Source organism: Carettochelys insculpta, chromosome 6 (genome assembly GCF_033958435.1).
Source record: "Carettochelys insculpta isolate YL-2023 chromosome 6, ASM3395843v1, whole genome shotgun sequence".
Taxonomy (NCBI): domain Eukaryota; kingdom Metazoa; phylum Chordata; order Testudines; family Carettochelyidae; genus Carettochelys; species Carettochelys insculpta.
In genome coordinates, this window is record NC_134142.1 from 29,012,879 (window position 1) to 29,039,902 (window position 27,024).

The 27,024-nt window shown below is 46.6% G+C and overlaps 1 long non-coding RNA gene across 1 annotated transcript; it reads left to right on the forward strand.

The window, feature by feature from the left end:
* Positions 1-6,904: 6,904 nt before the first annotated feature.
* On the forward strand, positions 6,905-26,022 carry LOC142014269 (uncharacterized). Its single transcript, XR_012645903.1, has 3 exons — positions 6,905-6,948; positions 21,674-21,768; positions 25,892-26,022. It is a non-coding gene; the product is annotated as an uncharacterized LOC142014269 (long non-coding RNA).
* The last annotated feature ends 1,002 nt before the right edge of the window (positions 26,023-27,024 follow it).

Genomic DNA, 27,024 nt, shown 5'->3' on the forward strand with positions numbered 1-27,024 from the left:
ATATTACTCCTAAAGCTGATGCTGAAGACAGAGAGAATTACTACAGGTTACGAACCCAATTCTGAGAGATGCAAAACATTACAAAGCAGTCAGACTATTTACTATTTGTGTCACATATGCCTTGGAGGCCCCAGTCAAGACCAGGCTAATATAGAAACAGAGTAAAAACCAGTCCTCGCCTCGTTGCAAGAAGCTGACAATCTAAATAGGCAAAATAAACAACATAAATAGACAAAAAATGATGCTCAGAAACTCTCAGGATCCTTCTTCTTTTCTTCTCATTGGAAACAGCTCTTTAAACATTTTGAGGACCTGGTCAGGAACAGGCTCAAATGGATTATGTAGTGTCTCACAAGATTTCTGTTTAATTTGGCATCCCCTGTGCCCCATCTTACTTTTCACTGTGGTACACTGAATGCTCTTTTTTTGCAATCATGTTTCCATCTTTAATGAGATGTTGTTTTTTTAACAAAAGGAAGCTAGTTTATTTCTTTAAGAATAACTTCAGCACAAATTTCATTTAAAATTGTAACACCTGGAGCAAATGAGGAGCACGTGAGCTGTAGGCACTTCTAAACAGGAAATACTCCATTTATTTTTTTAGCTGTGTTTGTGTAATAAAGTTTAGCATCCAAGTGTGAGCAACACATTTTCTTGTTTTATTAAACAGCATGAAAGGATTTATTACTCCTCCACTGAATGGACTTCTGGCACCAAATGGAGCTGGATAATAATTGTCAGGCTCTGAGTTTAACATTATGAGAAAACACCTTTGGTAGAGTTCAGAGTTTAGCGTGTAATGAAAAATGCACCTAGATGGGGCGGCTTCCTTGGAAACTTTGCTTGGGAAGTATAAGCTCAGGTATTGCTGCTTAATAATTGGATTCCTGTGAAACAAAACAGAGGATGAATGTGATACAATAATTTATATATATAAAATTTCTTTCCCCACTGCCTTGTGGGTAAGTTTGGGAGATCCAAGGTTATGGGAGTAAATCCAGACAGAAAATCTGGAGTGGAGACCTTAAGGCAGTTAGCAGGGAGGATTCTTCAAACCTGCTTTTGGCATCTCCTTGCAGTCAGAACAGTTCCAAACGTACTGACTTCTGTCTTTCCTTTGGATTCAACTGAGGTGACTGGGGCGGGGGGGCGGTACCATTTGGGTAACGCACTTGCTTCAAATACTAGCCCAGGAAATGCAGCATGTAAGATGGTGCCAAATGGAGAGGACACTCCATCCTTGCTGATAGTATGGAAACAACATGGGAAGTGGCAGTTACAGGTTACAAGCCCCCCTCCGCCGGCAAAGAGGAGGACAGCATGGGTCTCTTTTGTCAGTGGGAGGAGTCATTGTGCTCCACTGGCCAGCTACTGCCTGCCTCAAGCCAGGCAGTCCCTGGTCAATAAGGTGCTGACCTGCCACATCTGCCTTGCTCATTGGGTGCCTGGCAATAGACCAAAAATCGAAAAGTAGATGTAAATGATGTACCCACCAAAAACCAAAATAATAAATCAACTTGCCTCTGGCTCAGTAGCTGGAATGTGTGGACCATGTGTCTGGGACTTGAATCTGCCCATGAGCTTATGAACACTGACTCAATATGCAAAACAACAGTTATAGATCAACAGCTACACAAATGGAATGTCGACATCACTGCTTCCCAGGAAACCAGGCTGGCAGATGCTGGGTCAGTGAAAGAAAACGACAGTCTTTTCTTCTGGAAGGGCTTGAGTTCAATGGAACACCGCCTCTGCGGAGTTGGATTTGCTGTTTGGAACAATCTGCTGAAGTCAGTCAATACACCCACAGCTGACTCAGAACATATATCCCTGAAGCTCTGCACCAAGTCAGGATATGTCAACATGATCAGTGCTTATACACCCACGTTGGCGATGTGCGCTGAAGACAAGAACCACTTTTATTATAACCTTCAGAAAGTTATCAACTCCTTTCCAGCTGGAAAACAACTGTACATCCTTGGCTACTTCAGTGCAAGAGTTGTATGCAAAAATGAATGAAAATGGGCAAAGCTTGAATTCAGCTCTCAGAATCAGCTCTGCATCACTAACGCTTTCTTTAACTTGAAAGAGTGTCACAAGATTTCATGGCGCCACCCCAGATCCAGTCACTGGCATCAACTTGACCTTTTACTGGTACGCAGGAAACATCTCAATGCTGTCAAAATTACATGCACATATCACAGTGCAGATTGTGACACTGATCACTCCTTGATCATCAGCAGGGTGAAAATTGTCCCAAGGATACTCTATATGACAAAGGAATCCAATAAGCAAAAAACCAATACTCTCAATACCAGAAATGCACTGAAATGCTCTGTCTTCGCAGATGATCTTATCCACAAAATGGAACACAAACCTGAACAACAAACTGTTGATGAAACATGGTCCATGCTGAGATATGCAATATACGAGTGTGCCAAATTTGCCTTTGGAACATGTAAATTCTCTAACAAAGACTGGATCGATGAAAATGCTGACATTCTTAGGTCTCTTCTTGAAGACAAACACAAGGCACATCTGAATAACATAAAGAACCCGTCTCAAAGCACAAGAGATCAACTTCAACATGCAAGATTTGTTCTTCAGAGAGAATCCAGGCAGTGTGCGAACAAGTATTGGGCCGATCTTTCTTCTAATATTCAGAAGACTCTGATTTGGGTGACCTGAAAACCATTTATGATGGATTGCAGAAAGCACTCAGACCAAACATTACCAAAGTCACCCAGTGAAGCATTTAAGTGCACAGGTGATCACAGACAAAAAGCTGCCAATGTCCAGATGGGTGGAACGCTAGTCAGATCTTTATTCCCATGAGCGTACAATACAACCTGAACTTGACAACCTAATCCCAACTCTTCCAGAAACAACCTAATCCCAACTCTTCTAGAAATCTTAGAGCTAGATGCAAAGCCTATGGAGGAAGAACTTTCTCAAGCTCTTGATGTTCCCTCCAATGGAAAAGCACCAGGAAATGACCGAATTCCGGCTGAAGTCCTAAAGGCAAACAAGGCTGTGCTCCCCTTCCTCTATGATTTACTCCTAAAGTGTTGGTGAGCAGGAGATGTCCCGCATGACATGATGGATGCAAACATCATCACTCTCTATAAAAACAAAGGCGACAAGGGTGACTGCAACAACTACAGAGGCATCTCATTACTGAGCATCACAGGCAAAGCATTTCCCTGTGTCATTCTCAAATGCCTGCAAAAACTTGCAGATCAAGTCTATCCAGAAACGCAATGTGGCTTCAGGGCTGGCAGATCAACAATGGATGTGATTTTCTCACTTTGACAACTACAGGTAAATGCAGAGAATAAGGAAACTCATTATTCATAGCATTTGTGGACTTAATAAAGGCATTTGACACAGTAGATCAGGACAATACAGAGTATTAACCAAGATTGGCTGCCCACTGCCCCTTCTCAAGCTCATATCATCCTTTCACGAAAACATGAAAGCAACAGTGCAATATGATAGATCTACATTGGAACCATTTGCAGTGAACAATGGAGTCAAACAAAGGTGTGTTCTTGCCCCTACCCTCTTTGGAATATTCTTCTCAGTTCTACTTAATTGCACATTTCAAAACTCACCCAGCAATGTATTTCTCTACACAAGATTAGGTGGCTGGCTCTACAACCTGGCAAAACACAAGGCCAAAACTAAGGTCTAGAAAGTCCTCGTCAGGGAACTCCTCTTCGCAGATGATGCAGCTCTCATTGCTCATAATGAAGACATGCTACAGTCACTGATGGATTATTGATCCAGAGCCTGCAAGTTGTTTTCCCTTGACATAAGCATGAAGAAAACTGTTGTATTCACTCAAAGTATACCTCAGTGACCCAATGTCATTTTTGATAGCAGCCCAATAGATGTGGTTCAACAGTTCTGCTACCTTGGGTCTACTGTCACCACAAACCTATCCATGACGTAGAATTGAACATCAGAATCAGGAAGTCAGCTACTACTTTTGGCAGACTTATGAAACGAGCATGGGACAATCTTAAGCTGACAGTGAAAACAAAGATACTAATCTACCAGGCATGTGTATTGAGTATCCTGCTGTATGGTTCTGAGGCATGGACCACCAGCTAGAACCAGGAATAAAAATTGAACAGCTTCCATCTTTGCTGCCTCTGCAGAATTATGAATATCAACTGGCAAGATAAGTTTCAAATGCAGATGTCCTGTCAAGATCTGGCATACTCAGCCTCGTAGTGATCCTCAACAGCAGAAGACTACGTTGGCTTTTTGTTATGTGAGAAGAATGGGTGATAAACGTCTTCCCAAAGAAATCATCTTTGGTAAACTGTCATGTGGGTTGAGAACAAGAGGAAAACCAAAGCTAAGATTCAAAGATACATGCAAAAATGCCATGAAAAAATTCAACATCAATCCAAAATCCTAGGAATCTGCATGATCCGATTGAAATACCTGGCAACAACTGCTACAACAGGGCACATCATCCTTTGATGGTATATGTGCAAGCCATGCAAAAGAATGTTGTCTTAGAAGGAAAAACTTTCAGACTCAAGAATCTGGAAATCGACTGACGTGGTTATTACAATCAACCGTGCAAATCCAATATTGGACAGATAAGCCATGAGAGAAGCTTCAGACTCAAGCCCTGCCTGTAGATCCCCACTGCCACTGCTAACCACAATCTCTCAAGACAAAAGGGGCCATATATATACAATTTCTTACGTGGTCCTTTTTCTTGTCATCATCTAACTATGTTATTTAAAAGGGAGTTTTACATGTAATGAATGCTGACTTTTTTTCCTTCAGCAATAGGCAGAACTCTCAAGATTCTCTGAAACAGGAGTGTCCCATGTTTGGGCCATTTCTCTCCCTCACCCACCACCCTCCTGTAATCTCTCTCAACTGCAGTAGCTCCTCCTTCTCCTCCTCTTGCGCTGTCTGCTGTGATCTTTTCCTCCCTCCCCATGTAGGCCGTGTCTACACGTGCACGCTACTTCGAAGTAGCGGCGCCAACTTCGAAATAGCGCCCGTCATGGCTTCACGTGTTGGGCGCTATTTCGAAGTTGAAATCGACGTTAGGCGGTGAGACGTCGAAGTCGCTAACCCCATGAGGGGATGGGAATAGCGCCCTACTTCGAAGTTGAATGTCGAAGTAGGGCACGTGTAGACAATCCGCGTCCCACAACATCGAAATAGCGGGGTCCGCCATGGCGGCCATCAGCTGAGGGGTTGAGAGATGCTCTCTCTCCAGCCCCTGCGGGGCTCTATGGTCACCGTGTGCAGCAGCCCTTAGCCCAGGGCTTCTGGCTGCTGCTGCTGCAGCTGGGGATCCATTCTGCATGCACAGGGTCTGCAACCAGTTGTCGGCTCTGTGGATCTTGTGTTGTTTAGTGCAACTGTGTCTGGGAGGGGCCCTTTAAGGGAGCGGCTTGCTGTTGAGTCCGCCCTGTGACCCTGTCTGCAGCTGTTCCTGGCACCCTTATTTCAATGTGTGCTACTTTGGTGTGTAGACATTCCCTCGCAGCGCCTATTTCGATGTTGTGCTGTCCAATGTCGAAGTTGAACGTCGACGTTGCCAGCCCCCGAAGATGTGTAGATGTTATTCATCGAAATAGACTATTTTGATGTCGCTACATCGAAATAAGCTATTTTGATGTAGCATTCACGTGTAGACGTAGCTGTATTCTGAAACCCAGGGCCAGAGTGAGTAGCTGAATGCCAATTACCTCTGTTACCTGCCAATTAAAGAAGTGTTCCATTCTCTCTTAGCCAGGGCATGGCTCTGTGCCCCCACCCCTTTGTGCAACAGGGCAGAGGAGGGAGCACTCCCGACTAGCTGGACTAATGAAAGGGAATGGCATGTCACTCTCCAGGTGTGCAGCATTCTCAGACCATCAGCTGGACGGAGAGAAGGTGGGAATATGGAGAGTGGCCAAAAATATTGATAGAAGAGGGATGAAACAAAAGATACAACCCTGGAGGGTTCAGTTCCCCATTTTGTTGCACCAGCGCAAAGTGAGCATTCAGTGAGAATGGCAGCGTTTTAAACTTTACACTCAGTTTGTACTGGCACACTTGACTCCAACAGGTGCAGAGCCAGGGAGAATAAGACCCCTTATATCCCTGCAGATTGGTACTGTGAAATTCTCCCTGACGTTTCTTGGGAACTTGGCAGCTCTGAATATTGGATTAGTTTTCCGCAGAGAGGGGGCTGGCAGTGCATATGCTAATAGTTTCAAGTTAACTGCAGGAGTGGGGAAATGCTTCACACCTTCACCAAATTAAGGACTCTAAGCTGTGAAAAAGCCCTTCATTACATGTGTTCATTTGTGAAAGATTCCAGGCTAGGAAGACATTCAGCTTGTCTTCTGCACTCCTACAATTACACTCCCCCCAAAATATATGATTGGCTGGACAGAAACTGCTGCTCTCTCTCTCTTTCTCTCTCTCTCTCTCTCTCTCTCTCACACACACACACACACCTCTAATTTACAGAGTCACTGTAAAAGTGCATTGATCAGAAAGCTACCTTACCCTTTTTTCTAACCTTTAAAGTGATTTGTAAATGACTAATCTACTTCGAGACCGGGGAGCCAGGTCTCTTTAAACACCTAGTGCCCCCCTAATTCACTGTATTAATAATACAATGGATAATTTACTTCATTTAAATGTCGGCAAAGATCACTCAAAGCAATTTGAGAGCATGTCCGCTGATGTATATTCCAGCCAATAGAGGGCAGTGGTGCTCATAATTAAGGTAAACAGTCTCAGAGGGTTGGTGGTTTTAGTCTGTACCGTCACAAAACAAAGCAAGCAGTCCATTAGCACCGTAAAGACTAACATTTTTATTTATTAGGTGATGAGCTTTCACAGGAAAGAACCACTTCTTCAGATTCTGGAGCAGAACTGTAGTAATCATTTTAAGGGATGTTCTGAGCTTCCTCAGTGAGTATCCTTGAGATTGCTTCATTAGGGGCTGGCTGGAGTTGGATGTCCTGGTGTCAGACAATACGACTGATAACTGATTGCCGCGGAAGATTTTCTTCAAATAAATAAGGCGTATTTGCTGCATAGTCCATGAGGCCTGCACCTCTCTGGGTGAATTTTTGCTGGAGTAGGCCTGAGGGGAGGGGAGTTTGACGTTGCACTCTCAATATTAATCATTAGCAACCTAGAAAATATTAATACACATATCCCTTGTTTCACGAATACTTTACTTATGAGTACTCACTAAAACATGGGACATACATACCTGTGTTCACAAAATGAGTGAACTTTTCCTGCTTATATGAGCCAGCTGTGGGGTCCCTGGCCGGGGGGCAGGGAGACCCACAGCCCTGCAGCTGGCTCTGTTCCCAACACCCCTGGCCTGCAGCTCCCTGCACACCCTCCAGCCCGGTCCACTCCCAACACCCACCCAGGCCTGGTCCCCGAACCCCCAAGCCCACTGCACCCCTCACAGGTACCTCTGCTGCAGTCCAGAGGATCGAGCTGCCACCTCCTCCACCAGAGCTGCCACCTGGTTTTAATCCTCCCTCCCGCTCATGGCCCAAAACTGCCCCCAGCCCTTAACTCTTTCCAACTCCCCCGCCACCCCAACCCAAGGTTCACTTAGGTCCATTCAAAAGCAGCACCACATGCTGCCACTCCTTCCCCGAGTTAGGAGCACTAGGAACCAGAGACTTTTACATGTATTTAATGGTAATTTAATGTCCCTCTTATGAGTTTTCGCCTACGAGCAGGAAATTGGGAACTGATTGTGCTCATATAGTGAGGGATGAGTGTAAAGGGAACGTCTGTGCTACAAGCACCTCTAGGGCCATGTCTACACTAGCCCCTTCCTTTCTGAAGGGGCATGGTAATGAGCGAGTTGGGAAGATGCTAATGAGGCACTGCCATGAATATGCAGCACCTCATTAGCATAAATGGCAGCCGTGCACAATTCAGAAGTGCCAAAAAGGGACATGATAATTAATGTTACTGGGAAGGTCAGCCAGGATCTTCTGGTCTCCCTGACTCAGACCACAAGAACAAAGGGACATTCAATGAGACTGATAAGTGTCAAGTTCAAATTGTGGGACTAACCTGTAGCAAGCATTATGCTTAGCAGGAAGACTTTGCTGAGTTGCACCCATGATGACTATAATGCTGCTTTACCTTTTTTAGAAAGCCTCTTTGGTCAATCAACCCATTGAGCAGCCACTGAGATCTTTCAATGTACTTGTCTTTACATGGAAAAAACTAAGGTAATGAAAACTGGCAAATGGCAGCTTTGGGCCCTAATCTTTTCAATTTACTTTTTATTTTAATTTTATATTTTAAAAATTGTCTCTGCCAAAGATATTCCCTAGAGCTGTGGTGTCCATCCCATTCTGAAGCAATAGCCGCTGTTATGGCTACTGCTCTAGTGAACTAGCTGCATTATTGTGAAAATGTATTTATTGTTCAAGCCAACTAGCCATACTCAAGCGCACATATAGTCTCACATGTGGCTGGTGGCTAGCATGTTGGACACCGCAGCCCTGAGCAAGAGAGATGGAATTCTCTTATTATTTATAATGCTTAAAGAGGCGCCATCAGGTAAATTAGGCCCCAAACAACTTAGTTTTTGTTTTAAAATAAAAAAAAAATTAAAAACTAGTTTTAATGGAAACGTTTTCAGAACTATTTATGATGGGTGACATCGTTCTTTTATAGGGATTCAAGTAGTTCCACATAATGTCTGAAACCCAAACACTGCAGCATTGTGCTAATGCATGAGACTCCAAAGTGAAAACTGACTGTAGGCATTGGTTGTTTATCTATCCTCATTGTCTGAGCTGGAGGAAATAATTAACATTATGTTTTGTGGGGTTTTATTTTTTGTAAGACAGCACTATAAAACTGGTTCAGTTTTAACGATCTAAGTCCCTGATGCTGCAAACTCTGACCCATGAGGCTAACTTCGTTGCCCTGAGTAAACCTAAGGAAATCTCTGGAAGACTCATTTTAGTAGAGTTTAGCATGTACACAAGTATTTATAAGACTGGAGCCCAACATATTATTAGCAACACACAGCATTACCTCAATTATACCAATAGTGAAGAAACGGGGTATTGAATAGGTGTGAATAAAAGATTTGTAGGTATTTGAGAGAATTTCCAATGTAATAAACAGAGGTTGGGACACATAACCCTGTTGTGGGTAACTAAGAGCTCTAGCTCATGTCTATGCTGTGGAAATTTTCTAATCATCTTTAAAATGGTTTCAGCAAAAATAGACCAGGTCACCTTAAACTATCAAACTGGATTTAAGCTATGCCTCTAACCACTTTTAAACTCAGTTAAACCCGTTCAACAATCTCCCGTGTAGAGAGTCCCTTAAATCAATGAGGTTGTAGAGGAGATGAGTTTAACTTGAAAGAGTTCTTTTGAACTGTGATATCAAAGATTCAACAAGCAAGCCTATCAAATGAGTGTAGGAAGGAAAGCAGGAGATCCACCGATTGCTTGTCATTAGAACCTTGGTGATTGAACTTTAGGTGAGAACTGAATATTAAAATATTTTTAACATCATCATTTATTAGGTGGCTTTGGTTAATGTTCTGTGGTATCAATCTGGATGTAGCACATTTGCCTTGTGATGTCATTGGGCTTTTTTAAAGCTGCTTTGCAATTGGTTAATCACTCCTTCATAAAAGAGGCCTCTCCTGAGCAGGAAATAGGATTGCTGCAGCTGTTGGCCAAGGAGGCTTTGCAAATTTTTGTGTCACAGCACTCCAGGGGCTTAATAATCCTGATGCAGGACAGAGCATAAATGTGTCCTTAGATCTCAGAGGCTGGGTTCATTGATCCAGGGTGTCATGCTTTCATTTGGGCTAGGAAACAATTCCATTTCAGTGCTACAATTACACACACAGAGACATATATTCACTATATGAGGTGCTTGTCCTTTGGGAAAAAATGTATCTGGAAATAGAACTGATATTTTATATTAAGAGTCACTCAACCTTTGGTAATTGGCCTATACTGTATGAGGCCAATGTCAGTTCTTAGTGTGACCAGATGGCCCAGAGTACCTAGGTTGTCCTGTTTTGAGGGGGGCCAATCTGAATACACTGGACACTTCTGTGTGATCTCTGCCCAGTGAGTTTAGGTGCTTTGTTGAAGTAGGGCTGGGTTGAGGAGCAGGATCATGAGATATGCCATGATCTAGAGCTGTGCTTTTTAGTCCATAGATCATGACCCTCTGGGAGCCTCAGTGGCCGGGGGTGGGGTGTGTGTGTGACAAAAGGCAACTGGAGGATTGTGAGGCATTGAAAACATCATTAGAATCTAAAAGCAAAGACACTCTTGCTCCTTCAAAGAGAAGTGGTCTCCGTCAGCCTCTAGAAACACGCACATATATTCTGTAGGCTTCTCCTTGGTATCATTGCTACATGAAAACTTACTTAGATAATAAATGTAAGGGAGTCAAGATTTATTTTAACCTCAGAGGCTGCATCTACACAACCAAGTTATCTCAAAAAAATAGCAGTAATTTTGAAGTAACTTTGGCAGTGTCTAAATGGCACATACACTATTTCATTACTTCAACTGAGCAAACCTCTTTTCCTGAGAAATAATGGCTATTTCGAGATAGACCATAATGAGCTTCAACATCACTATTTCAAAATAGCACTATGGAGCCAGAAATGCTATTTCAAAATGTCATATTTTGAAATAGGGCTATTGTGTATATGTAGCCAGATAAGGGATCACCAACTTAAAAAAGCTTGAGACTCTGGTCTAGAGCAGTGTTTCTCAACCAGTGGTTGGGGGTACACTGAGGTCTTCCAGGGTGCATCAACTCATCTAGATATTTGCCTAGTTTTGCAACAGGCTACGTAAAAACACTTGTAAAATCAGTACAATCTAAAAGTTCATTCAGACAATGACTCGTTTCTGCTGCTTCACGTGTCTTACTTTGAAATATAAGAATGTTATTCCTATTTCAATGCATTTATTTGATGATAAAATGGTAGAAATTCAGCAAGTTTTCAGTAGTAGTCTTCTGTGATATTTTTGCATGTTTCTGTAAGTAAGTAGTTTTTAAGTGAGTTGTAACTTGGTGGTATGCATACCAAATCTGCCTCCTGAAAAGGGTACAGTAATCTGGAAAGGTTGAAGGGCACTTGTTTCAAGACGCCAGATTACTTTAAGTGGTATGCATACCCTTGAGAGCGTACAAGAGAAGTCTCGGGTACTTATCTATCTATCTATTAATTTAGAAAGGGTATTTCATAAAAAAGTTTGAGAAACACTGGTCTAGAGAGGAATGAAACTGTCGAGGAGTTGAGACAGTCCAAGTTCTAATCCTGTCTCAGCTAATGACTACATAAGTAGTTTCACCTCTCTGAAAGCTGAGGTAGAGAGGCATTCTAGCTGCTATTCCAGACCAGCCGTTGCAAAAATGCAATAGCAGTTCCAGTTTTAGACTGCAGCCTGTGCCTTGTCTGGAAATGGAATGGATTAATTTCATCCCACTCCTACTCAGCTTCTCTCACAAAACTCAGTTACTTGGGTTCTATGCAGGGAGGAGTAAATTTCTCTCTTTATCCTGACTGCACAAAGGTGTGTTTTTTTGTTTTGTTTTGTTTTTGTTTCTGTTTTAATTGTGCTGGTCAAAGAAGCAGGCTGTAAATATTTGTGTAGGCTGCTTGGAAACAAATTGCATGTGATTTTGGTAAAAACAATGAGTTCTCATGGAATTTACGTTTCATTTTAGCAGGCTGCTGATGGTGACTGATCAATGCTCAATGGCTGTTATTGTTAGCAGCCTCTCAGTCTCTGGGCAAAACTGAAATGTCAGAAGTTGAAGTCCAGGACTTGAATAAAGCTGGTGCATTTTAATACACAACATTCTATTCTGTGAAAGCCTCGACACTGTGTGTGGTTATAAATTTAGAGTAATTATTTTGAGGAATATTTTCCCTCATGATCCAAAGTATATTAGTTGTCTTGCAGGCACTTTGCACAGATTGTTCCTTTCTATTCCGAATCCTGAGAAATGAGTTGCTCTTCTCTGTGTTTTTCATTCAGATAAAATCTAATTACTTTTTTACTAATGCCACTGATTCCTCAAATGCAGTCGTTCTTAACTTTGTTCATATTGGGATCCTCTTTTCATCCAACTGGTATCTGGTGGGTAGCTGCACTCTGATTTAGCAGTGTGGGAAAGGCAGGGTGGTATTGCCAGTTCCAGGTATTCAAAAATCATGAGTGAAGGCCCTAAAAAAAATCATGGTTTAAAAAAATTATTGGGTTCCCTTTTTTTAACTTTCTGGTGTTTTAGCCTTGGGGGCATATCCAAGGCTTGTTTTCCATCTTCTTTTGCAATTAGAAGGGCTAAAAATGTACTTCTTAAAAACTACAACAGACATTCTCATGATGCCTGGAGCTGGAGCTTCAAGACAACATCAAATATAGCAACACTCTTGATGGAATTGTGAGAAGTGACTACACTGCTGTTGTGACCAAACCCAGCTCAGCAAAGCCAGGCCACTGCGTGGGGCCCATGGCAGCACATTGACAGAGATGCCCAGCTGATGAATGCTGTTTTCAGTTGGAGCACAGGGTCCTCAGGCAGCAGGGCTCAAATCAACTACCTTGTTCGCCTTTCACTATGGCCAGGACTGGCTGTGACTCCCTGACCTTGAAGTCATGACCCCCATGGACCAATGCTAACTGAACATAGAAGTATTAAGTAAGTGCTGTACACACTGAAATATTCTAGAGGGAGTTTGAAGAAGAGTTACAAGGAAGTGGATTTGATATGTCTTAAATATGCCAAAATAAAGAATCTATTTTGTGTCTACTTCTTTAGTCACAATTCAACAACGCCTTTGAATTTGCAGAGATAATAATCTGTCCCTTAAGCAACACAAGCCATCTTGAGGATCACAGAATCACAGAATCATAGGGCTGGAAGGGACCTCAGGAGGTCATCTAGTCCAGCCCCCTGCTTCAAGCAGGATCAACCCCTACTAAGTCATCCCAGCCAGCACCTTGTCCAGCCGGGACTTAAAAACCTCAAGGGATGGAGAATCCACCACCTCTCTAGGCAACGCATTCCAATCTTCACCACTCGCCTGATGAAGTACTTTTTCCTAATATCTAACCTACACCTCTCCCTCTTCAACTTCAGACCATTACTCCTTTTTCTGCCATCTGACACCACTGAGAACAGTTTCTCACCCTCCTTTTTAGAGCTCCTCTTCAGGAAGTTGAAGGCTGCTATTAAATCACCTCTAAGTCTTGTCTTCTGTGAACTAAACAAGCCCAAATCCCTCAGCCTATACTCATAGGTCTTGTGCTCCAGACCCTTAATCATTTTTGTTGCCCTTCGCTGAACCTGCTCCAGCAAATCCACATCCTTTTTATACTGGGGGGCCCAAAACTGGACACAATATTCCAGATGTGGCCTCACCAGTGCCGAATAAAGAGGAATAACTACTTCTCTAGATCTGCTTGAAATGCTCCTCCTAATGCACCCCAGTATGCCATTAGCTTTCTTGTCTACAAGGGCACACTGTTTACTCATATCCAGCCTCTTATCCACCATAACCCACCATCCATCGTACTGCTGCTGAGCCAGTCAGTCCCCAGCCTGTGACGATGTTTGGGATTCTTCTGCCCCAGGTGCAGGACTCTACGCTTCTCCTTATTGAACCGCATCAGATTTCTTTTGGCCCAGTCCTCCAATTTATCCAGGTCCCTCTGGATTCTCTCTCTACCCTCCAACATATCTACCTCTCCCCCTAGTTTTGTGTCATCGGCAAACTTGCTGAGGGTGCAACCCAGTCCCTCATCCAGGTCATTAATAAACATGTTGAATAACACCGGCCCCAGAACTGAGCCTTGCGGCACTCCACTTGAAACAGACCGCCATCCAGATATTGAGCCATTGACACTACCCGTTGGGCCCGACCATCAAGCCAGCTTTCTATCCATCTTATAGTCCAAGGATCCAATCCATATTTCCTTAACTTATGGACAAGAATGTTGTGGGAGACCGTATCAAAAACCTTGCTGAAGTCAAGGTATATCACATTCACTGACTTCCCCATGTCCACCGAGCTTGTTACCTCCTCATAGAAGCTAATCAGATTAGTCAGGCAGGACTTGCCCCTGTTGAATCCATGTTGGATATACTAGATTATTAAACTGTACAATATCTCAGTCAGGTAGATACCACAGAATCTTGGGATTGCAAGGGACCTCAAGAGACCTCCTAGTCTAGTCCTTGCATTGAAGGCCACATGGTTAGCAGCTATATCTTATTTTGTAATTGGGGTAACTTGCGTTCAGAGAGATAAATGACTTACCTGTGATTAGAGATGTGATTTTAGAATCTTTGGCAATATACTAAAGAAATATTTTAAAGCAAAATTTAAACAAAGGTCCTTTAGATTAACATAGTATATTCCGAAACTGACAGGATATACCTGGGGTTGGCAAATGCCTCTTACATGACTTCATTACCAAGTGAATGGCCCTATTCAGTATTCTGCTACAAAGTCCGGCGAGCATTTTCAGGCTTTGTGTTGCTGAAGGTTATAAAATCACATTTCTGAAGATTCCTCATTTCCCTCTCCCTGGCTGTCATTGGGCATAGGGGCACGAGTTTAATAGTAGTGCATAGGGCCCCATACATTCCTAAGGACAGCTCTGATTCCCTGTCTCCGTGCTCACATCTGGAAGGAATTTTGTTTAGGGATAACCCCTCAGGAAAATGTATTTCAGGAAAGGTGCCTGAATTATAAAAGTGAGGCACAAAAGAACTCCACGCAGACAAAAGAACCAGTCTTTGGACCTCCTGAGAGACCTTCACTTGAGAACTGGATCAGCAGTGCTTCTGGGAGCCTGTGGTAAGAATTTTTCCTTCAAGCAAGTGAAGTATGTTAAGTCTTAGCCACTGGGAAGTGCTTTACTTTTACTTCTCTTGTAACCATTTCTGAATTTAATGTTAAATAAACTTGTTTTATTCTTTAATCAAATTCCAATGTTGTGTTTAACCTGAATTGTTAAGGTAACTCCAGTTAGAGTAGTAAACTACTTTACATTCATCCATTACAGGGGCAGTAGACCTCTAATACCTGAACTGTCATGGAGAGAGCTGGACAGTGCAGAACACTCATTTTGGAGGAAAATCCAGGACTGGGAGTGTGTTGGGATCAGCATGCAAGTGGCATCCAAAACTGCTGGAAGCCAGAGCGTGGCTGGAGTGCTGCTGACAGGCTGTTGGGGTCACAGTGACTGGGCCAGTACTGCAGCTATACACAGACACTCAGGGTGTGGCCTGTATGCTGTTTGTGGTAGGCCCTGATTGGGAGCTACAGCTGCAAAACATTGGCTACGTCTACACATGAAGCCTACATCGAAATAGCTTATTTCGATGTAGCAACATCGAAATAGGCTATTTCGATGAATAGCGTCTACACGTCCTCCAGGGCTGGTGCCGTCGATGTTCAACTTCGACGTTGCGCAGCACCACATCGAAATAGGTGCAGCGAGGGAACGTCTACACGCCAAAGTAGCAGACATCGAAATAGGGATGCCAGGCACAGCTGCAGACAGGGTCACAGGGCGGACTAGCGCTTCCGGGGCAACAGCTAGTCGCTCCCTTAAAGGGCCCCTCCCAGACACACTCAGCCTCCACAGCGCACGGTCTGAGGAGCCATAGGCACACAGACCCCGGGCGACGCAGGCATGGACCCCCAGCAGCAGCAGCAGCCAGAGGTCCACCCAGCCCTCCCGGCAGGAGCAGGGCTTGCCCTGATGCATGCCATGCGGGAGGCAGCTGAGCACCTCCTTGCTACACCGGAGGAGGAGCTGCCCCCAGGGCAGCAGGGCTCAACCCCCAACCCTGCAGCACCCCGCCCCCCACCACCACCTCACACACTGCCGCCTGTGGAGCTACCCCACCAGCACCGACTGGTGGGAGCAGCTGGTGCTTGAGGAGTGGGATGGCGACCGCTGGCTCAGGAACTTCAGGATGAGCCGGCAGACATTTATGGAGCTGTGCCAGTGGCTCACCCCCGCACTCAGGCACCAGGACACTGCCATGCGGTGTGCCCTCCCGGTGGAGAAACGGGTCGGCATCGCTGTCTGGAAGCTGGCCACTCCAGACAGCTACCAATCCGTGGGACAGCAGTTTGGTGTTGGCAAGGCCACCGTCGGGGCTGTCCTCATGGAGGTAAGAGAACCCACGGGGGGAGGGCAGGGCAGGGGAGGGGGGCCCAGGCAGAGGAGGGCAGGGGAGGGGAGGGGAGGGGAGGGCAGGGCAGAGGAGGGCGGGGGAAGGCAGGGCAGGGCAGAGGAGGGCAGGGCAGGGGAGGGGAGGGGAGGGCAGGGCAGGGCCACGCACACCCTGCTCACCCCTCATTGGTGCTCTCCCATGTGCTTTCCCTGCAGGTTGTGCGTGCCATCAATGCCATGCTCCTGCACAGGCTCGTGAGGCTGGGGGACCCAGATACCACCATCGCGGCCTTTGCCACCCTGGGCTTCCCCAATTGCTTCGGGGCTCTGGATGGGACTCACATCCCCATCCGCGCCCCGCATCACAGTGGAGGACGCTACATCAATCGCAAGGGCTACCATTCTGTGGTCCTCCAGGCCTTGGTGGACAGCCGGGGCCGTTTCCAGGACATTTATGTGGGCTGGCCTGGCAGCACCCACGACGCCCGGGTTTTCCGGAACTCGGGCCTGTGCCGCCGGCTGGAGGCGGGGACCTACATCGCCCAGTGGGAGATCCCTGGGGGGGACACCACCATGCCCCTCTGTGTCATCGCAGATGCGGCATACCCCCTCCGGCCCTGGCTCATGCACCCGTACACGGGCCATCTCTCTGCTAGCCAGGAGCGCGTCAACCAGCGCCTGAACCACGCGCGCCAGGTGGTGGAACGCTCATTTGGCCGCCTGAAAGGACGCTGGAGATGTCTCCTGACCCACCGGGATGCGGGCCCCACCAACATCCCCCAGATTGTGGGTGCCTGCTGCACCCTGCACAATTTGGTGGAGAGCAAGGGGGAGGCCTTTTTTCAGGGCTGGGCTGTGGAGGCCGGCAGGGCCGACGTGCAGCCACCCGCTGCCCCCAGTCGGCAGGTGGACTCCGAAGGGAGCCGGGTCCGGGAGGCCCTGCGGGCCCGCTTCGATGAGGCCGCAGGGTGAACTCTGCCAGGCCCCCCACTGCCCACCCCTTCCTCCACAACACTCCCTGCCCCAACGCCCACACCATGGAGCACCCAACCACCCCCCCCACCACTTTTCCTGGACAAATGACAGCATGCACTTGTGGCTGAACTTAAACTGCTTCTTCTTTTAGAACTTTTTTTTTTTTAACTATAAATAAAACAAGAACAAACTATATACAACATGTGTGGAACCAAAGTAATATGTACAAATACAACAATAGTAATAAAAAAGTTTGTTCACTAATAAAAAGAAAACCAGGGATGATAAAGGGGAGAACTATTTACATGGGGGGGACGGGGCAAACGGGGGGCACAAATTAATAAGTCCCAACTATATACAAGGGGGGGGGCACGTCCCGGGCCCCTCGCCCCTAAAGTCCAGCACTGGGCGTGGGCGGCTGGGAGCCCCGCCGCGGCTGCAGCCCTGTCCGGGGCTGGCTGGGGGCGGGGTGGACCGGAAGATATGCCCAGCGAGTCTCAGCTGGCTCGAGGGGTCCCTCAGCGCTCTGGCCCTCGGTGGTGGGTGGCAGGGCAACGGCGGACGGGACGGCGACGTGCGGAGCAGCTGGTGGTGCGGCGGGTGGAGCAGGCAGGGCAGGTGCTGCGGCGGCCGGCGTGGCATGGGGGGCCAGGTAGTCCACCAGGTGGTTGAAAGTGTCCATGTAGGCCCCCCATGCCTCTTGGCGCCAGGCCAGAGCCCACTCCTGCAGTTCGACGTGGCATTGCTCCACCCGCAGGCGCTGCTCCGCCACCTCCAGCTGCCGTCGGTGGATGGCCAGCAGCTGGGGGTCCGTCGCCGTCGGCTGGTGGTGGCGTGGGGTCCGCCGTCTAGCCCGCCGTGGGGCCAGTCGGTCCTCGGCCAAGGGGCTTGCCTGGAGCGATGGCCCCGGAGGGGTCTCCAGGACCACTGATGCCTCGCCGGCGCTCTCTTCCGGCCTTTCCGATGGTGCAGCTGCGGGACACAGGAGAGGACGCGGGGAAGAAGAACGGAGACAGGCATTAGTGTGGGCCCCGAGCCGTGGCCTTTGTCCCCCCAGCCCTGTGCTGCAGGTTCCCCATCCCCGTCCCCGGGAGATGCTGCTGTGATGGATGGGGTTCAGGGGTCCCCCTGCACTGCACCCTGTCCCCTGGTGGGAGCGACTCTCACTTCACTCTGCAGGGTCTGACAGGAAAGGTTTCTTAGGCCACAGATGCCCAGTTTCTCCCAGGAGTGACAGCACCAGCTGTCAGAAGAGACAGTCCTTCCAACCCATCCTGGGGAGAAGACCCCAAGGGGTGCCCCTCTGGGATGCAGCTTTCCCCCTCCTCAGGCTGGCTGCCTTCCAGCTCTCCCTTCCCCTAGCCTCTGCCTGTGGCCCCCGCCCTCCCCCCCCAATTCCAAGCCAGCTCGGCTCCTCCCTCCTCTTTGTTCAGGGCAGAGGTGTCACCTGCCAGCTGTAGCCCCAAGGTCATCCTTTGCCCCTGGGAGCTATTCGGCTCTTGTTGCTCATATGTAGCCTGAGTCTCCCTTTTGCACTCCCCCCACTCCATCACATGCTGCTGCTGCTGCTGTTGCTGCTGCTGCTGCTGCGGGGTGTCCCACCCCCTCCTCCCGGGGGCCCCTCGAGGTTCCGCTCCCCCCTGCCCCGGGGATGGGGCATGGCACTGTCGTGCGGGGTGGGGGGGGCAGGGGCTGATGCATTGCTGTGAGGGACATGGCCCTGCTGTCCTTGGGGCCATGGCCATGTGGGCATGTGGAGGGCCCTGGGCACATATCTATTACCCCCCGCCCCTCAACCCCAGGGGTGTACACCAGAGGGGGGTACCTACCTGTCGGTCCACTCCCACGGTCCGGAGATCCCCGGGGGGCGGAGGCCCAGCTGCTGCTCCGGGATGGCAGGAGGAGGATCTGCAGCCCGGATTCTGCAGAGGAGGAGCCCCCCTCCTCCTCCTCCTGCCGCGATGGCCCGGGGGTGGGCTCCGGGGGGGGCCCCCAGGGTGCGGGGCTTACCTCCAGGGCGGACTCCGGCTGAAGGGCCTGCTGGGGCTCGTCGGCCGAAGTATCAAGGGTGGCCGGAGGGGAGGAGGTGTGCCGGGGGCCCAGGATGTCCCTGAGCTCCCTGTAAAAGGGGCAAGTGACGGGGGAGGCCCCAGATCGGCCGGCCGCATCCCGGGCCCGGGCATAACCCTGCCGCAGCTCCTTCACCTTACTCCTGACGTGATCAGGAGTGCAGGCAGGGTGACCCCGGGCAGCCAGGCCGTCGGCCATCCGAGCAAACGCATCCGCGTTCCGCCTCTTGCTCCCCATTACCTGGAGCACCTCCTCCTCGCTCCAGAGCCCCAGCAGGTCCCGCAGCTCGGCCTCCATCCAGGAGGGGCCCCGCTGCCGCTTGCCAGCCTGGCTGCCCGCCTGGCTGGGCTGGCTGCCCTGGCTCCCCTTGGGGGGGGGTCCCCTGGGGGCACTGGGGGGGCTGCCAGGCGGCCATTGAAGGTCCTGTGGCTGCTGAGGGACGTGCAGGCTGGCCGCATGTCTGAGCTGCTGCCTGCACGTTCCCTCAGCTTCCTGCACAGGAAGGGAGGGGGCGGGGACCTTTAAGGGGCCACTCCACGCGGCCACCATTGAGCTGAGGGGCTGGAGAGAGCGTCTCTCAACCCCTCAGCTGATGGCCGCCATGGCAGACCCCGCTATTTCGATGTTGCGGGACGCGGATCAGCTACACGTGCCCTACTTCGATGTTCAACTTTGGAGTAGGGCGCTATTCCCATCCCCTCATGGGGTTAGCGGCTTCGACGTCTCGCCGCCTAACGTCGATGTTAACATCGAAATAGTGCCCAACACATGTAGCCGTGATGGGCGCTATTTCGAAGTTAGTGCTGCTACTTCGAAGTAGTGTGCACGTGTAGACACGGCTATTGTGAGGCATCCTAGATTTCAGGGCGGGTGATGACACAGCCTCTCACTGGTTTGGATTGCACCCCACCACATGATACATGTGAATGAAAATACCTTGCTTCCCAGTGATATAAGAACTCAGCTTTTTCCAGCTATGCCTTAAGGAGTGGGACATTGTCTCCTGGTGGCTGTTATATGAGGCCAAGGTCACAGGGCCAAGCTGTGAAAAGGAAAGACTGAACAATTCATGGTTGTTCTTCCTCTGACTATCCCTGAAGTTCAGGACTATTACTGAGAAACCCAGAAAGCAGAGCAGCACATTCGGTCTCCTCAACTACCTTGGAATATTCCTAGGGCATAGCAAAAGCTTCTTCTGTATGGGAGACTAGAGTCAAAGAGATGCTTTTCTGGAAGTTTAGGGGCTCGCGAGGGGAGGCATGACATAGTTAAAGCTAGCCTGGGTCTCCTCTGGGCAGGTTAGGGAGTACCTCAGGCCTGCAGCTGTCTCACATGGGGGACAGGAGGTCTCAGGGCTGTGGCCAGCCCAGGGCTTCTCCAAGCAGGTTGAGGGATCAGTGTAAAGTAAATAGTTTTTAAAGTTAGAATTGTGTTACTGTTCACCTATGATGGGTCCCCCCCATGCTTTATGAAAATTGAGTTCTGAATATAAACATGGATATAACTCAGAGATGCTTTAGACAAAACACTTAATAACCTATCAATTTTACTGCTATAATCTGCAAGGTCTGCATATCCTATTTTGCTGCATGTATCATTCCTGTATGTGATGTTAGATATGTGATATGTAAGTCTGTTTATAGTTTTAAATGAGCTGATGAGAGCCATTACTGGTGCCCCAGAACCTTAATGACTGGGTGACAGACTTGTAAACAGCCTTGTTTGGCCTGTGAGTCTTGAAGATGGTTGGTACTAGAAAGACATGTGACAATGTCACCTGGTACTGAAAGCTGCTTTGAATCTCGTGTTTTTCATTGAGAAATGTGTGTGTGTAAAACGATAGCTTCCCATTCTCAGGAGAGTCTGTTTAAGCAGTGAGAAGTTAGCAGCTCTTTGTTTTGAGCTGACTTTTGAAACTGCTTGGCATACTACAAGAGGAAACAAACAACTTGGAAGGGTTGGAGACCCAAGTGAGGGTAAAAGTTCATCTTTGACTTGAAGTTCATACCTGAAGTAAGAACTGCTGTTTAGGATAAGAATTTGCATGTGACAAATTTGTTAGTGAAGTTGAGAACTAAATATACATTTTCTTTGCATTTTACAGTAGTAACTTACTTTGCTCTGTCTGTCTTCACTTGTGATCATTTAAACTCTACTGTTTGTACTTAACACTATTGTTTACTATCAGGCCCGGTGTAAATAATTGTTACCTCGGAGAAGCCACCACTGTGCTTCATTGATAAAGACAGCTCACCTTAAAGAATTTTCACTGTGTAAAACTTTTATACGGAGAAAGACAACTTTATTTGGGGCTTTGATCCCTTTTGGGGGCTGATTTCCTGAGTGCTGTGCCCTAGAACTGTGTCCTTCCAGAGCTGATGTGGTTTGGTGTCTGCATTGCTCTGCAGGGGGGCGGCAACCCCAGCCCTGTGCCTCTTTCGGGGGAGACCAGGGGATCTGGCCCAGTAGGACAGGGTGGTGACGAGCCCCAGAGATGAAGAAGGTGAGTGTCAGCACACTGGGGAAGAATCCTCAGGGGACTTTTGTGCCCATGCTCCACCACATCCACCACTACATGAACAGTAGAACTGGAGTGAGGTTGTTGCTTATGATGAAGTTTATTTTCTCTATGCAGATTGTTAATCTGCCAGAGGTGTTTTTGTTCCTTTGCTTCGAAGAGTATTCCTGAAGGGGAGACAGTTCAGCTTTGGAATATACCAGACTTTACCTAGAGTTGGGTATTTTCACCAAATTTCCAAAGAATACCCTAGAATCTCACTACAAGGTCTTCTCCCTCCCCTTTTCAAATTACACAAGATGAACTTTGTTCTTTGATAACAACAAGCCCTATGGGCCAGTGTAAATCATTGATGTTACAGCAGAGATTAATTTGTTCCAGTGCATTTCTCAAGAACAAAATATAAACCTTTTCATTGGAGAGAACTTAGGGTAATTTGCCAAATGGTGTCACCTCCCTCATTATCTGAGGTTTGTGATTTTTTAAAAAATGGTTAAAAATGGGAAAAATACATAATTTCCCCGGGCCCTCTATCCTCTTCTCTACCCCACATCTACATGGAGTTTAATGCAGGTTAAGGGAATTGGGGGAGAGGGGTTGAAATTTGAATGGGATCCTGTTAAAATATTGGCAATGCATCATTTCTACCCACTGTTCCTGGATCATTCATGCACAAATACCAGCTTGTTTACACATAGTTTGACAGGTTGCCATTGTTACACCCACATTTGAAAATGCAAATGTCTGTGTTCTCTGATATTCTCTGCTGCTTTTCCTGATGAAAGGCTAAATCCTGCAGAGCTTGATTCTTGCTTATGCTAAGGTCGTGTGATGGGTCACTGTACACACCATGAAGGGTACTTCCTTGTGATTGTATCTAGGGATTAGCTCTACTCAGATCTGATGCATCCTTCTGTGGCTTTCTCCACACCCTGCTGTCTCTCACTCCATGTAAAACAGAGTAGTCTATCTCTGTGACTTGGCCCATCAGCCATGTTGCTATAGTCTTCCTCTTGTGAGGTATCAGAGTACTTCCACTCTAGCAATCTCAGGCACTTTTCTCAAGTACTGTCGTGATAGTGATATTTCACCTGGGGCCAATAGGGCTGTGGTTACACTAGCAATGTTGCCAACAAAACCCCAGTTTTGTCGACAAAACTGGTGAAATGTTCACACGCACAATGCATTTTTGTTGACAAAACACAGCACTTTCACCAGCAGCGTTCCGCCTCTCAGCCATGAGGCATAACACTGCTGTCAATAGATTCTGTCCACAAAAAAGCTGTATAGATGCTCTGGGGGGGCCTTCTCTCAACAGACGGGGCATCCAGAACAATGGGCAGCCCTGTCTGCTATGCTTCTGGGTGCCTGTTTTGTTGAGAGAGCAGCCAGGCAGTCCTGCTGCTTTGTCGACAGAGCGGCGCACTCTTCCAATTTGTGTGTGGCTGCACTATGTCGACAGAAGTTTTGTCAGGAAATTTCTTCTGACAGTGACTTCTGTCAACAGACCTCTATAGTGTAACCATATCCTACAGGAAAATGGACTGCCCTGTACTCCACGTTCCAGTCCTGGCAACTGTGGACCCTGCTTTCCCTCAGACCATGTTGTTCCATCCCAGGACGCTTTCCTACAACTTCTGGTCCCTAGCTCCTGAGGGTAACTATAGACTATTGAGCCCTGTTGCCTCAAACAGACCTACCAACTCCTAGGCTGAGTCTACACTTGCAAGATCTTTTGCAAGGTTTTTTGAAAGAAGGGGACTCATTTGAAAGGTCCCATGGAGTGTCTACACACAAAAAGTGTTCTTTCGAAAGTACATCGAAAGAATGCATCACTCCTTTCGAAAAATCACTCTTCCTTTCCCGTTTCAGGAAGAACGTCCCACTTTTGAAAGCTTCTTTCAAAAGAAAATGTGTGTAGAAGCTCTGCAGGCCTCTTTTCTTTTTTTTGAAAGACCCTGATTTTTTCAATCCCTGGCCCCTTCTTTCGAAAGACTGGGGGCTGTGTGGATGCTCTCTTTCAAAAGAGCAGATTGCTGTTTTGATCCACTTTTTTGTGTATGGATGCCCTCGTAGGGAGTGACTATAACCTACTTCCCCTCAGTCTTTTTGTTGCTAGATTCCTGTCTTCATAAACTCCGTCCAGCTCCTCCCCAGCTAGATTTCATCAGCAACCTAGGCTTTGGCATGCCCTGGCTTTCCTCCAGGTGCAGCCTATTGGTTAATTGGCCTAATTTGCCTCTTCTGGCCTTGTGTGGAGCGGAGACTCCATCGCTGTCCCCTTTTCAGACCAGGATTAAAAGAAATCAAGCACCAGTCTTCATGCAGGACATGTCTTTGTGAGGGGTGAAGTCATCCCCCTTTGAAATCAATGGCAAAATTCCTACTGGCTTCAGTAGGACCAGGATTTCACTCCAGAAAATTAGGTCACTTTAGACCACAACTATGGGTTATCTAACAGGAGGTTAAACAGGACTAGTATTTGACATTGGTAGCAGCTAGCAAACCCTAGTGGATGCATAAGGGTTAACCATGACCAGCTGATGTAATGTGAACCCTGAGTTCTGTACTGAGGCCTACACTTGCTCATGGTCATGGTTAGCATCATGTTAGTACAACCCCTCATGGTCATGATGTAGCTTTTTGGTGAAAATCACTTAAAAGCAAAAATCTCCACTCCACTAGCCAGTTGTGTCTCAGGAGCACTGCAGGGTTTGATCCCAGCTCTTTCTCCTTTTTAAATAAAAATTGTTTGACGCTGGTTTCTAGAAGGAAGGTTAAGTTAAATAGTGACTTGTTTGAAAATACTTAACTCTGAAGGATGTGGAGTCATTTCACAGTGTATCTTATACTACTAGATCCCCATTTAGCAACATAAGTTTCAGACTCCATCAGCTTTCACTTCTGACATTCCTTGGAAGACAACACTGTTATCAGATAGCGGGCACCTCCCACCACCATATCCATCGAACTGCTTGTTCCAGTTAATGTTGTGGAAAAGAAAGAAGGGAAGAATTTTTCCTTATGATTTTGCTCTCAAATGAGTTTTTTTGACATTGGACACAGAGGTGACTCCATATCTTAAAATAGAAACAAACAGGAGAGAGGTTGAGTTACCTCTGAAGTGAGATGAATGACTGGCAATTTGAAGAATATTTTACATTTCCTGTGCTGTTATAAAGGTCAGGCAGTTTAACAGGAACCTTCTTGTTTATTTGCATATAATGCTCTAGCAGGCCAAGGCATGTTGCTGTATTACAGTGAAGTGCCAAGCATAAATTACATGCAACCCCGGTTTCTGCAGACAGCCTATTACTAAAAATATACAGGTGATTTTCCATAAGACAAGATTGTTTGAAAGCTTTCTAGATTTTGTTTCAAACTGAATAAATCAAGAAATAGCACAAAGCTGCAGTGTTTAAAAAATTAAATACTCAAAGCCCTCTGAGATCTGCTGTTGAAAAGCACTATTTGTGCTATACGTGAGCTAAGTGTTGTTATTAGATTGGATGTGCAGTTAGACTAGACAGGTTATCAACTGTAATGCCTACCCACCCTCATGCATCAGGTCATAAGCTGTTCATGGAGGTCAGTAAGAAGTACCCCATCAATGCATTACAAAGCTTTTCCATCTTCCACCAAAGCATCTTGATTTGGTCATTGTTGGAGATGATAGGGCTGTTTCAGCAGAACAATTCCTCTAATTTTACGAATGACAATGAAGTTAAATATGTGGCTTTGTTTAAAAGAGGGGTAAGAACTGTATTTTCCAATGACAGGTATTTCAGAGGCCAAAGTTGTAGCCCTTCTCAGAAATGTGAACCTCAGAGAATCAAAAATGTTGTTTTAAATTTTCTCCCGTACTTTCCCTCCCCCACACTCCCACTTGTTTTCTGTTTTCTTCAGCCTTCAGGCAGTAAAGATTCTTTCATTTCCTCATACAGACAACACCTCACTGTTCACCCCAGAAGGGTACAATTTAACGGCTCTTGTGGTATGCAGTGAGGTGAAGGGGAGGGCATAAAAATGTTGTCAGAAATCTGGGGGAGGCACATGGCCTCTGATGCATCATCTCTGTTAACTCAGTTATCTCCTCTCCTTGCTGCAGGGAATGTCTGTGCCCTTCAAGATCAAGCAGGATAGATTGAGATGTTGAAAATTACATGTTGAAGACAGTGATTGAGGAATTTGAACATCTTATAAGAGACACCCAGCAACTCCCAAAATGAGGCCTTATTTCTTATGCTTTTGTGGTTTTTAGGGTAGCGTGTAAGGTATTATCCCTAACATACATATATTAAAGTTGTCACTCTTCCTTAAGGTTTGCAACCTTTGTCCTATTCCTAGGGCTCATGCCATTCTAGAACATAAGGAAACAGACTTGTGGGCCATCAAGTCAACCAGTCACACAAGAGTGACAACAAAAATGAGGTCAAAATATAAACAGGTAAGTAAAGCCATTGTATGTATCTGACCAACTGCAGGTATGGTCAACAGATCCACATGGGAAATAAAAGAGTTATGGGCAAAATCCTGAACTCTTTGGATAGTTTTTACTCCAACTCTTGTTGAAATCAGCAGGGAATTTTATCTAGGAAAAGAGCAAGGACTTCAGGATGTGGGTTAGTGAAAACAACTCCAGGTATATAAATTAAGTTTATAGAACTAGCCTTCCATCCTCAAGCAGCCTGAAAATACACTGCATCCAGGATAGAGCAGAACCTCTTCCCCCCTCCCGGGTCCATTAAACAATGCGCATCTTAATACAGTTCATGCCCAAAAAAGATGAATCCTCGAGAAATGGACCAGCAGGAGAATGAGTAATCACTGGAAAACACACCCCTTATTTTAAACTCCAAGTTTATCATGCCAGTCACATTTACGCATATCTGCAAAAATGCCACCTTGCCTGTTCAATAGGTCCTGTTCTCAAGATACGGAATTTATATTTCCATTTTAAAAAAAACAAAGCAGCATCTGAAGAACCCATGAAAGCTCATTATCTAATAAATAAATATGTTAGTCTTTAGGCTACTTCAGAACTGCTTTGTTGTTTTGTTTTGTTTTCGTTTTTGGTGAAGCTGCAGACTAACATAGCTACCTCTCTGAGACATATTTCCATCAGTATATAATCAGCCCTGCATGGCAGCTATTGCTGCCCACACAGGAGTTTAACATTTGCTGCTAAATTGCTGCAAACTGGCCATGACTTCACAGCAATTTAAGACAGAAACAGCTTAA